This window comes from Callionymus lyra, chromosome 8 (assembly GCF_982586985.1).
Source record: "Callionymus lyra chromosome 8, fCalLyr1.hap1.1, whole genome shotgun sequence".
NCBI lineage: Eukaryota > Metazoa > Chordata > Actinopteri > Syngnathiformes > Callionymidae > Callionymus > Callionymus lyra.
The window spans coordinates 19,076,205-19,090,398 of record NC_141825.1 but is presented as its reverse complement, the minus strand read 5'-3'; positions in this window follow the sequence as shown (position 1 = coordinate 19,090,398).

The following is a 14,194-nucleotide window of genomic DNA, read 5'->3' as shown; positions in this document are numbered from 1 at the left end:
ACCATAAGTAGATTCTGATCCACAGACCTCAGAGCACGAGCTGGATACAAACATTTCATTGAAAATGGGGGGAGAGGTCATAACAGGCAATGGTCGTGACCGTCTGGTTCATTGATATGTTCAGTTTATTCTGAGTTTATTCTGAGATCTTTGTGTTTGTTGTGTCTCTAACCTTCTGTTTTGACAATACATTTGGATTAACCTGTTTTTTTTCTAAACCCTTTTGGTCTTTTTTCGACTAAAGTCATATTATTTGCATTCGTCTCCTTTTGGGTACCTCTGCAAACACTTTATCACTTCGATATTAGAATACTTTTGGCAACACTCTCCAACAACTGTTGGTGCGCTCCAAACCCTGCAGTATACAGATCCCTGATGAGCGCAATCAGCGCAAAGCTAAATTGAAGTGAACACATGGAGAATTCTCTCACAGATGGTTCCTAAAGATGATGCTTGATCACCGGCTCGGCGAGCTGTTCCCTATGCGACACCAAGGCCGCGGCTGCTGGAGGAGATATGAATTTATGCATCGGAAAAATTGGATTTTTGTGAGGAAAACTAAAGTATTTTTACTGTTTTATACTTGTGTCTTCAATAACCCCCAAACTAAAAGAGTCTGCTGCTTAAATAAACATGCTGTGATCTGTGAAATTAGCATTTATTTTACGTTCTCTGAAGAAAGTTAACAATAATGGATTCCAAATTGCTGATTAAATCCTTCTTCTTTCTATTTTTTATGATAGATATTTCAGATGTTTATCATTTTTAAGTCAAGGCATCTTTCCAATGGAATTTCCTCGCACGAATAATGAGACACACCTGACTTTTGGTCACACCTATCATAGACACAGAGCAGACATTCAGTGGACGGTCAGGGTTTTCCCCCATCATTGTTTTTAGTTCACAAACTTTTAGGTATTTTCCTCGTGACGAATTATATCATTACTTCCTCAAGCAAATATGTGTTATTGTGTCAATCATGATGACGTAAATGACACCCAAAATAGATATTTGTTGTGTGGCATCATAAATGAAAACCAATTATTATACAATGTTCTTGAATAAAAATTAAATCCAGGACATCAATTTTCAAATGATCTCTCAAGTTCATTGCAGCGAGCTAAACTAGCAAGTATTTTCATTTTAAAGCAGCTCTGGGTTGTTTTGGGTACCTTCATATTTTTGTACTGAAATAACTAACTTAAAACTTGTTGAATGACTCATATACTGTGACTTGAGGTGTTTTGTGTTATTTTTATTTTCACTGTTAAGGTTCTTGGGGACGGTGTGAACATGCTACACATTGCGACGTTTAGCAAGTGCTCATGGGAAATGTGGTCTCCCATCGGGCTTAACACTACCAGTTTAGTCCACTGCCGTCACTAGACTTCAAATCGCATAGAGCTGCTTTAAAAGCTGAAAAATATTCACTTTTGTATTATCTTTGTGTGTATTTTAAGATGGTAAAGTTAATAATCCAATAATCATATTAATAAAATGTTGAAACTTTCCTGCTTAAGAACTTGGGTCCCACAAATATTTAGTTGATATCATCTGCTAACCGTGATATCATCCAACAAAAAGTTTTTTATTTTTACTAGCAAGAACATGCAAGCATGACAAAGATACAAGCCAAAGGTAATTATTTAAAGATCATATACAAACAATTGAATTATAGGAACTTTTTCTAAATAGAAATTCTAGAAAATTTGGTCGAAAGAAAAAGTTGAGGTTCTTTTGGGAATTGGGGATATTGGCCATCTTCTTAGTAATAATACCTAAAAAAGATGTAGTTTTTATCTACAATACCATTGAAACGTGTATCGTGTGAATAACAACAATTTCCTCTTTGAAAGCTCAGACCAGAATAAAACAGAATACAATGCGAGTAAAAATTCTCACGATTCATTTAATTGACCAAAACATCCCATAGATGTAACATCACAAAAATAATGACTCAACCCTGTGCCCTTTCAAATTCAATTGAGATCATTAAGTTGCTGACGTAAACCAGAGACTAAATCCTCCTCGGAACATTGTAAGAAACATGAGAACCTTTTCTAGACAATAGTTGATCAGCTCCAAGCGAATTGTACATGACGCAACACGTTTAAGTCCGATGTTGCAAAATTAGAAAGATTTAACGGGTAATTACTGAAGAGTCTGCTTTGGTAGACAGAGAAGATAACTGGTTATAGTCTTTGGAGAAAATAATGAATGATGATTCAAGTGCTCTGTGAATATCTGTTTGGAATCCAGATGAATTATAAGCAGTCATGTCATCTCAGATATTGTGCAAAGTTTATTTTTTAATAATCAGACCTGATTTTCTTTACTTTGTCTTCAACAACTGTGGCCAAATAAACTATAGGTAACAAGAAAAGCACTGAGACCTCCTCCTTACTTTATAAAAACACAGCTTTAAAATTAAAATTTTCACCTTAAGCTAAGTTGCGTCACCAGGAAATGCAGGCCATATATTTTTAACCATTAGACCAACATTAAGTTAATGAGTGACTCCTCAAAAGGATCACAAGTACCAACCCAAAACCTCTTGTTGACTATATAATAATAACACATCTTATCACCATAAAATGAAGTTAATTTGTTTTACTAATTTGTTTGTATGCAGTTTTTTTTTATGGCCAAGTTTAATTTTATGTCGTTGGTGTTGTTTTTTTGTTGGTTTGTTGGGTTTTTGCTTATTCTGAATGGAGCTGTGTTACATCGGCAGAGGCTTTTTTCCAACAGACAGAGAGAATCACAACATAAATAAGTAAAAGCCTATATAAGTCACCACATCTAAACAAGATCCCTGGAGTCGTTCTTAGAAAAATAACTGAAATAACAACAGAAAAGTGGTTAATGGCTTCCACTTATATGATGCTTTCTACGCTTTTTTTCCCAGCAAAATATCCAGCAGTAAATCTAACAAAAACGTTAAGTCATTATAGCGTTTATATCGTATACATCTAGGATGGTCAACTCCATGATGATTTATCATTTAACCACCCACTGATGGGAGTAGGCTGCGACGCAGCCTAACCATCAGGAGCAATCAGGGTGAAGTGTCTTGCTCAGGGACGCAACACCACATTCTCATTATGGAGCTCGGATTGAACCCGCAACTTCTCATGCAACACAGATATTCGTGTGAAATATTTGAGATCTTTAACCCCCACAACACCTCCAGAGAAGTCGCAGTCTCGCCTCAGGTATCAGCGGAGGCTTTTGCACCAACAACTCAGATCATTAGCTTGAGAAATTTCCGGTTGTATTTGACTTCTGGAGGTTCTTATCTATGTCAACAACAGTGAAACTCGTGTCGAAGGAATGGAATTTGCTTGGTGAGTGTTTGATGAAGGAGGATTTACAAAGAGTTACGAGTTACTAACCCCCGCAGAATGAAAAGCTAATATCAGAATCTGAATAATATTTCCTGGTAAATGTATGTTTTGTTCCTGCAAATAAGAAACTAAAGGTTGTGGGTGCTTGTGTTATTGAGTTTTACACACCTGCCTTAGAAGTTACTTAATAAATAATTCACACCTGAACCTTCATATCCTCCTAAAGCTGTTTATATATGTTTTTTAAATCAATTTACCTTATCCTACATTCAGTGGATTGAAGTTTGATGCTATCACTGCTCTGCTGTTGAGAGGAAGGATATGGTCATTAACCTACAGATGATAAGAACAAGTGTAATATTGATTTTATCAAGTGGGTCAGTCGTCAAGTGTTTTACAGGCAAGATAGGAAAACTAAAACATGTGTGTATTTGCCTGTAGACATAAATCCAGTTGAATATTATGTTGGTGTTGGTAGGAAAGCTGGAAGACCTCTCATAGAAGCGACTAAAATACATTTTCAGAAGTGTGTTTATAAGTGGAGGTACATTTCTGATCACTGTATCTCTGTATTTTGGAGGCCACCGGCATGGCGAATATGAATGACTGATGTTTTTTCACAGCCAAGCCAAGACTAGATAAGAAGGTTATTAATAAGATCTTAAAGTCAGTGACACGTGATTTCTAGTTGATAACCAAAGCTTGTAAGGGAAACTACCAGCTGTAAAAAACAATACTTTTGTTTTCACTTTGTTCAGCAAAAGTCCATTTAGTGCCATCTCACTGCTGTTATCATCAAGATAAGACATGACAGCTGTTGTCGAGACTGGCAAGTAAATCTGTGTGGAAAGATCGTTTGAGGCTCCAGACGTCTAAAGGTTACATGTAGAGGGAAAATATAACAGGACAAAACACCATAAACCAATCGAGCAGATTTTATATCAGAAGTATATCAGTGCCATCAGAATATTCAATTTTACATTTCAAATGTTAAAAACTCTGATTATTTTTGTAAAAAAAATAAATGTTTATTTTAAGCAATGAATTGACTTTTTTAATAATTCAACAATGGCTTTGTTAAAGGTTCGGCTCCCTTTTTATTTAATAATTTAATAATCATTTCCTAACGGTAAGGTTGAATATATATATATATATATATATTCATTTTTTTTCAATTAAATGATGGTGTGTATATATATATACTATACATTTTTTACCCTTTCAATATATAAAGTAAATGTATTTAAAGAAATTCAATTATCCATCAAAATCCATCCATTTTTTTTTTTTTTTTTTGAATAATTTTGGGGGAAAAACATTTTTTTCAATAAACACAGTATTAAATGTAATTACTAAAAAAATAATTCTTGAAAATAATCTGAAAAAATTCAACATTTAAAATAAGTAAATTCATTTCCAACCAATCAATTCTGATTGATTCTTCATAAACAAAGTATTTTTTACCAAGTAAAACAAAATAATTTGTTCCCCTATTTAGCTGCTATTTATCCCTAAATATGATAACATTTCATTTTCATTTAACTCAAAAGTCGTCTGTTCAGCTGAAAGGGAACTTAAATAAAAAAAGTGAAAGCTCCAAACTTCCATTATGAGTCAAGCCGAGGGTATTTCCCAACAGACTGTGCCCTCCCTGTGAGAAAGTGCAAAACAATGCCCAGCAAAAGGAAATTAAAATAAAATAGCCACAAACAATTTCCTTTTCTTGTGTTTGTGAAACGTTTTTTTTTTTTTTAACTTTGTTAATGTCAATCACTCCAGGGCTTGTGTGTGAAAGGAAAGAATGTGCAGGAGGTGGAATCTTACCTGGGGGCGGGACCAGAGTGTTAAAAAGCTGATTGCAGACAATCAAGAGCGTCACATGAATTCTGAAGGACCTACGGCAAGATGTCTCACGATAGCTATCTGAAGTTGCTCCTGGTCTTCATGCTCCATCAGGTGTGCTGTCAGGAGCCCGAGCCTGTTTTCAGAACTAATGGAGGCAAGTTCGCGCTGGGAAATTGTTTTGGACGGCAATCCATTGTTGTGTACCGATGTTCCCCCGAGGGGGATCAGTTGCTGGGCAACTCTTCGGATGACGGCGTCTCTCCTCCGGCTCACCTGCGCGGTCGAGTCCATGTCAGCAAAAGCACGGGCCTGGTCGGGCTGCAAATCCATCATCTTACCAACCTGGATTCTGGGATCTACCGGATTGAATGCTGGCAGGACGGGAAGAAACTTCTCAACAACACAATGCATCTGTTCGTGTGCGCTCAGGAGAGCGCCTCGCTGGAGATCGTCGAGCGTGAACGCGACGGTGGCGCCGAGCTCCGGTGCGACGCTGAACTGGATGGCCACCATGTAAAGTGGTACCGTGAGGTCAGTCTTACGTTCAACATTGAGCTCATTCTGGACAGCAGCGTGTCTTTGCTCCCCCTGGTGGACAAGCTAAAGGGGGCGGTCAAGGTGCGGGACAACGGCGCCGTACTTTCCCTGGACCGGTCGGTGTTAGAAAACAGTTCCCAGTTTTACTGCCTGGTGATGAAAGTGGACAAATGTCTGGCCTACCAGAACATGTACAAGCTGTTTGACGGTGTGAGCGAAGAGTTTTTTGTTTCAATCGGGGACAAAGTTGTGCTCCCCTGCCAATTGGAAGGTACCAAGCAACACTGGAGGACGCCGCTGGGGCTGCGGAACTCCACCAGCGGGAGAACGGATCACATGTTCGTATCCAGCGGCTCTGGGGATTTCTCTTTGGTGATTTCGGCCATCACTGACAAACATGATGGAGAATACTCCTGCATCACGGACTCACAGGACATTCAGTACTCGATCGTTCTCTGCCCCTCAAAACCCCCCAAAGTCCACTTTGTCACTGAAGGCCAGGTCATCAAACTGGAGTGCGATGTCGGCCAAAATGGCTCCCAGCATGTGCAGTGGTATCAAGAAAACCCAAGAGGAGAATCTGAACTCATCATGGACTCAAACAACGAAGCGGTCGCGATCCCAGAACACCTGCAGGGGCGAGTGACGGCATCGTCAACTGGACTGTCTTTGGAATTCGCTAAAGTCCGGCTTGAAGACGAAGGGACTTACTCCTGTGTGGTTCTGGGAGGATCGGATTATCTGGCGGAGGACTACGAATACAAAATGGAAGACGAGGAGGATGTAGAAGATAGTTATGGTGAGGATTGGCAGGAGACAAGCAGTTGCATCTTAAAGCAAAAGAACATCGTGACCTTTGAAAAAGAACGAGACGAACGAAGACCGATAACCACTTCAGAGACAAACACCTTAGGGGTTGAAGATGGTTCTGGTTCTCCTGACATCGCGACAGTTGCCGTGGGCGCATCGGTGGGTCTGCTAGTGGTCGCTGCAGTGATTATCGCAGTCATTTTGATCAAAAAAAAGAGGCAACGCAAGAACGAGGACATACGGCGGGATCCTGGCTGTGAACAGAGTTTAACTGACAACCTTTAAAAACGTTTTTTAATGAACAGGAACTTTCTCAAACTAGCAAAGTTTGGCTTTCTTATATATAATCTTGTTGTTTTTATGTACTGTTCCGTTTTAACCGTTGATCCCGGTTCAGTGACAGCAGGTGACAACTTGACCTTACATGATCGCACATATTCTTAATGCACCAAAACCCCTGAACAATTCCTCAGAACCAGTTTGTCCGCCCTTCACTCAACAGTGAGCCAGTGAGCCGTTAGAACGGATTGCGACACCATTAAAAAAAAAAAAAACATTTCACACAAGACGCGATTGTTCATAGTCACAAAGTATGACAAGCAAGATTCTTCTCCAAGCACGACCGCGACATGTTTCAACACCATTGGACAAAATCTCTAATTAAGTTTTCAGTCACGCTATAGAGCTTTGAGAAGCTCTTTGAATGGTGATGTTTATTGACTTAACCCTATAAGAACAAATGAATCGTATGTGTTACATGAATGTTTGAGCCCAGTTGTCAAGGCCGCTGCCATGTATTGATAAATTATTGCTTCATTGGAAAAATGTTCTTTATGTTGGGATTCACCAATATGTTGTATTCCTATATGTTGTTCGATTTTTAAGCATGGATTTTTATTTTGTATTAATTTAATTCTATAAATTCTATATAAAGCAGTTAAATGTGTTTATTAGAATTAGTATATGAAAGTATATTTGTAAAAGAGACATGTAAATATTTAATCCAATAATTGTTTTTAAATAAAAAAAATGGAAACGATTGAAATCCATTATATAAAAAGCAACAACATATCCATAAACAAATTCAAAGCTTCAACATTCAACACTGTTTAATTCAACCATTGAATATTCTGATCTTGACTGTTTATTTATTTTCTTTGTTTTTTAACACATTATTTTTTTGCTTTTAACCGCTTATTAAGAGCTTGTTAAAGTTGAAAAAGGAAAGAATAAAAGTAAAAATTTAAATTGAATTTTTAATAAAAACGAAAAATAGTTCTTAATGTTGGGTTTACAGATATTTTGTATTCTTGTATAATGTGTTTTTGTTTGTTTTATATACTTCGTTAAGACTGCCTATTAAAGATGTAAAACACAAATATCTTTATTTTTCTGCTCTTCTTTCAACGATTCAGTCAAAATAAATCAAGAAGCAATACAAAAACATAATCAATCAGAGGTTGTACTTTATTAGTTCAGTATTTTGAAAGGTGTCAGACAAAAGTTAAATCTTCTGAAACAGGTCATTTTTAACTAAATGTTTTTATTGTGTATAATATGTGGTTGTATACCCCTCCATTTTATTTATCAAGCAATTAAAAACAACACACTTATGCCACTAAGTGCCCCTACAAAAATGAATTAAAAAAAACAATGTAATACACAAGAGCAATAATAAACTAACAACGTATATAACATGAGGTAAATCTTAAATTAAGGACACAAAATAACAAGATGAAATGTGATCAACCGTGTACTTGTTTAAAGAGTAAAAGTGTGTTTAAATTTCCTGTTGTCACTTGACTTCAGAAACCAATCAAGTTACTTTGCTTTCACCCAAAAAACAAACAAGTGATTCTTTAAAACCTTGAAACTAGAAACATAAAACCCAACATGATTTTGTGGAAAAGGAACGTTTTGCTTCCACTAAATTAGTCAATAATGAAAGTTCAAACATTTGGTTGATCCATCAGCTCAGTGAAAGCTTTATCTTGATGAAACTTTTGAATGAATAAGGAACACATCAAGGCTTAGAAATAATACATTCGACACGCCTGATATTAGAGAGAAACTTTAATAACCTCTCCTTAACGTACAGGGTCGAACCATGTTATTTCCCTTCAGGGAAGGTCCCGTCATGCTTTTGTATTATCTTTTATAGTTGTCGTCTACTGCAGTGATTAAACACATGTCCCTCAGCGTGTCATAAAAACATAACAAAAAAAAAATGATTGACCGGCTCTGAGGGTGTGTGTGCGGTGCTTCATGCATTCAGTTACTGTGAAAAACAAAAGAGAAAACAAAACAGCGTCTTCAGAAAGAGTCAGGCAGGTTTAAAACCCCAACCAGGCATTAGTCACGTAACACCCCCGCACACATAAAAAGAAAGACACACATACAATGAGGAAGTGATCAAACAATAAAGCCTTGTTAAGGTCAAGCAGAAATGACTGTTAATTCAGTAAAAAAAGAATCTCAGAATAACAGAAACATACAAAATGTTTATTGTTGCTTAGATAGAAGCATTAGACTCATTTCTAGCTAAAAAAAATAAATAAATAATTCAGTTTATTTACTCCAAATGTTTTTCTGAAAAAAGCCACACACCTGCAGTGAACTACAAGCTGAAGCTAATGATGAAACAACGATACATAAATTGAGTTTTAAATTAAATTGAAATCGATTCAAGGATGATTTTACTTAAGGAGGAAACTGCTTGATACTTTGCTTTTAACGGGTAATTAAAGCAAAAGAAACACCCTCTGATTATCTAATATAATCCAGGTTCTACGATTGGTGTGAAGCCTTCTAACCGAGCCTTACCATTGGCAAGACCTCGAGGATTAACTATGGTGATGCTTGGTTTAAGGGCTTCCCATCATGAAGTAGAACCAAGGCGTTGGCACATGACAGCAAATCCCATCAATTAAAATCGGAGAAGAACTCGAACTAAGGGATTTCTTGAACTGGATCCCAATGGAAGACTGTAATATATATTTTTAATACCAATGTAATTATGCAAAAATGAAAATTTAAATCAATGCTTTATTTATCAGAAACGTTTTTTTGTTGCTCAAAACATGACGTGAATGTATCGTAAATTGGTTAAAATCAACACAGAATCCATTGCTTGCTGGATGCAAATAAACTATTCATTGATCAAGGCGGTTGATGAGGTTACGCAAGATTAAAACCAATGGATTGACAAGTCTCTCCGGAATATAGCAGCGGGTCTGTGATTTGAATCGATTGATAAGCATGGTATCAAATCCAGTGGAGCAGCAACTAAAAGCTTTTATGTGGTGAAATTAGGCCACTATCAGCTTTTGCATGTGGAGAAATAAACTCCCTGCACAGTTGTTTGGTCGGTCAGTCTTGTTCTGAGTCGCACTGCAGCTCCCCTGCATTCAATAACACTGATTTATATTCCTCGCATTCATTTCTACGCTTGACAAAAAAACTATTTTCAGGCATATTCGCTGAGGCAAATGCCATTAAGTGGCAACGGTGTGATTTAAGAAAAGAGAAAGAAATCCAATCTTGACACTCTCCATCTCGCAAAAGCAGCGGTAAATATGGTGCCGGAGAAATATTTTCAGCTGCCAGTTTCTATCACTCCCACATGCTTAACCTTTCATCGGCCCGATAAATATTTATGTTGCACAACAGCAGCAATAAACCCACCAATACACTCGCAGTCAGAACAACTCAGGCAATAGCAGTTGTGTAGTTTAAAACATCCAAGAGTAGTATCCGGTTTGTTTTAACTGGTATTGGAGAATTTCAATGAAAGAAATTGAACTTAAAAATAAAAAAAAGACAGTTATTTTTCCCCAAAAAACTAACGAAAACAAGGCAGCTGTGGTTCGTAAAAAGTATTTTAAAATAAAACATTTAGATAATAAGGGTTATAAGTGTAAAATAAAATTTTAAAACATCTGTAAAACTGTTAACTATCTCCTATTGACTCCTTTATTATATAGTAATATTTAAAAACATTTTAAACTGGTAAATTCAACATGATCTGTTTTTATTGCTCCATACGAATTTCTGACTTGACTTGTTGAGTGGAAATTAATTTATATCAAATTTAACTGAAATTAAAAAAAAAAAAAAGATTAAAAGTTTTAAAAAGTTTAAAGTTTAAAACGCTATAACATGAATAAATATAAATTGAATTGGGGGGGGGGGGGTATTATAGGCAGTATTTAATAATTAAATTCAATTTTATTTAAAGTGTCTTATCATAACAAAGTACTCTCAAGACACTTTAGTCTTTAAAATGTAAATAAACAATCAATAGTATAATAATACAAAAAACATAAAAATTATTATTTTGTAATAATTGTACAAGAAGTTCATTAAACTATATAAAAATAAGGGACAAGTGGAAAGATAAAGAAATTATGTGAATTTAAGACAAAAAATGTGTATTTTGACCAAATAAATAATAATTAATTACTTTAATAAAAATAAAAGGGACTTGACACTCAAATATTTCCCCAGACATCAGTCGACGAGGCGGTTTTAAAGAGAGGGTAAAACATATCAGCTTCTTTTCAACATGCAAAACAACATCTGCAGTTTATTTCCCCCCTAAATATTTACTGTTTGTTTTTGATGATATTCTCTCAATTACTCTCTTAATTATTGTTAAGTGATTAGCAAAAACGTTGTCATTTTTATTATTATCGATTTTGTTGCTGATGCTATTTATATTAGTAACGTCTATTTTGATTTTTCAAAAATGTATTTACTCATTTATTTTTCTTTCGTTCCCAACTGACGATGACACAATGATGAAAAAAATATATTAAAAAGAAAGACTACAGTGTCTTCTAGATGGCACTTCAAGATTTAAATTGATTGATTTTAAAGGTTTTATTGAAATAGTAGATTCAAGATGAAGATTATAAAGCGCCTTAGAGTGCCATCTAGTGGTCATTCAAAGTTAAGACACTGTATTAAGTACAGTACTGTACAGTACGCACAAGATTTCAAGTAATGACGAACAAGACAACTTATATTAACTTAAACTGTTCACAGTAAGCATGTATACATCATTTAACTTAAGTAACAAAAACAGTTCTGCAAGATTTTATTTTCTTAATATTTCAAGAGCTTTTTTTTTTTTTACATTTGAAAGGTCATTTACTGTAATGTTTTAAGTAGACCAGTAGGTGGCAATAGCATTCTCTTGACACACAATAGCAATAAAGAATAAAGCACTATCTACACTGAGTGTGACAGATTCTTCAAGTTTTTGTTAATTCTGATGGAGATCTGTCAAAATGTTCCTAAAATGTTATTAAAACCATCATTTCTTCAGTTGTTTTTTTAAAAAGGAAATAACTAAACAAAGAGAAGCTCATAACCTCATTGGCAGAAGTAATACATCAAAAACAGTGGAAGTATTTACAACACATACGTCAAACAGACAAAATTAAATTGTTCTAATGCTTAAGGCTCGGGGGCCAAATCTGGCCTGCCAAGTCATTTGATGTGGCCCGCCAGATGGTTCGTCGTAGATGAATGTTCATGTTGATATGTTGACGCTAGTGATTGATAAGGAATATACAACTTTTGGTAAATAAAACATCCTTCAAAAACTGTAGAAATCTAGAAATAAACACAAGCTGATACATAAAGTACGAACCAAGCCGAGTCTTCACGTAAGCATTTTCTGAATTACCTTGTTTAAAAGTCATAGTAACACGAGCACTTTGTTCTTCTTATATATGTTATATATAATTCCACCTCCTGCGTTCTTACACATGCTGGACATTCCCCTGGAAGCGAAGGTCATTTTGATTTCTCTTCGTTAATGTATTCTTTTTTTCTCTCTCTATAGTCCAACAATCAAAACCACTCTCTCCACACCAGCCTTCAGAACGGCGGGTGTCCGTTGAGCCTGCTGAGGCTCGATCTGCTGTAATTTTCCAGCACCATTACTCCCACAAATGAGAAGCTCGCGAGTGTTGGTGGAGAGAACGTGTTTAGAGTGTTAGATATACAGACACACGGAGAGTCAGGCGTGGCTCTAATGACACCAATAAGGTCGTGGAGAGAGAGAGAGAGAGAGAGAGAGAGACGGGTTTAAAAGGTGGAATCTGCAGGAATAGTCGTCGGCCTTTGAGGATGAAACGAGGGGGGAAAAAAAGATGACAGAAGGGAGACGAGTCACTCGGGACTTTTCTCACGACCTGATGGCAGCCTGGTTGATACGCAGACATGTGGTGTCTGGTTGGATCAGAGCATCACTCGGATTTATGTGTTACTTTCAGAGTGGCGAGACCAGAACCAATCAAACACTCACAGTAAAAAAAAGAAAAAAAGAATAAAAACGTCTTTTTCCCAAGAGAGCTCTTCGCCTTTCGGTGGGTTTGATTTGAAGTTTATAAGTTTTCATACCCGCGCTGAGATGTTACAGAGATTTCTGAAAGTTTCACTCAGGAGTGTGATGAAACCTGAGGAGGAGAGGAGAGGGAACGTCGTGACTAAACTGTCGATGGAACTGTGGAGCCGAGATAAACATGAAGGGGAAACTGTTCAGTAGACTTAATAACTTCACTTACTCTTATGTACATCTTTTTAAATGTGTTTTACTACTCTGCTTTCTAATCTTTGGCTCTAATCTACTAATAAAATGTCATCATTTTTAAACTCAGGCTGTGACACAAATCACGCCTGTTCTGCACTTACACTTATATAGTGCACAATGAGCACTTAATTGGTGCACTCAAACAGCCAGACAATTGAGCGTGGATCGATGGACATTTCCCACCATTAATGGCGGCCATCTTAGTGACGTAGATGACGCTACACAGAAGCTACATTACCGACGACGTGTCTTTGGAGCAGTTAGTAAATCAGCGTAAAATGTCTCAAGAAAAGACTTATTTTACCACAAAACAACACAACAACAATAATAATTGGGGGAAAGTTCTGTCAAGTGTCAATGATAGAGTTCCAACATCTGGTTGCAATCAGCGTTAAAAAGTAGTAGAAGAAGAAGCTGTCGAGTCAAGTGTGTAGTGGCAGTGTTTGATTTGAGACAGTACTACCCTGTCGGGATTTGCTCACTGCTCAAGTACGTGCACTGTCTTAAAGTGTACTGTAAATCCAGTGCACTTGAAGTACTAATGAAATCTGTCATTTTCATATGAGGCCTCTTCAACTGGTCACTATTACTGAGCAAACCTGCATTTTATATACAGTACATTATTTTCTTAATGTAATGTCAAAAAAAAAGTTTACCAAAAGATTATTTTGAGGAGGTTGTTTGTTCTCACGTGTCCCAACTGTTTAGGGAAACAGATTGAACTAGTGATGGCTGATGATGCTTCATATAAAAGTGTAGTGAAGACAGTGTATCATGATACAGTTGCTGTGTACAAAATCATCTGGTTTACAATACACGTTAAGACATACTTGCGTAGTTCGCAAATTTCAACAGGGAACGACTCGAGAGTTTCTTCTTCTACTAATTTTTAAAACGGATTGCAACCAGCTGTTGGAACACTATGGCCAACACTTGACGGCACTCTTCCCCAATTGAAACAGGTTATTAAGCTATGTTTGATTGTGTTATTATTGTTGTTGTGTTGTTTTGTGGTAAAATGAGTGTTTTCTTGAGACATTTACGCTGGTATCTG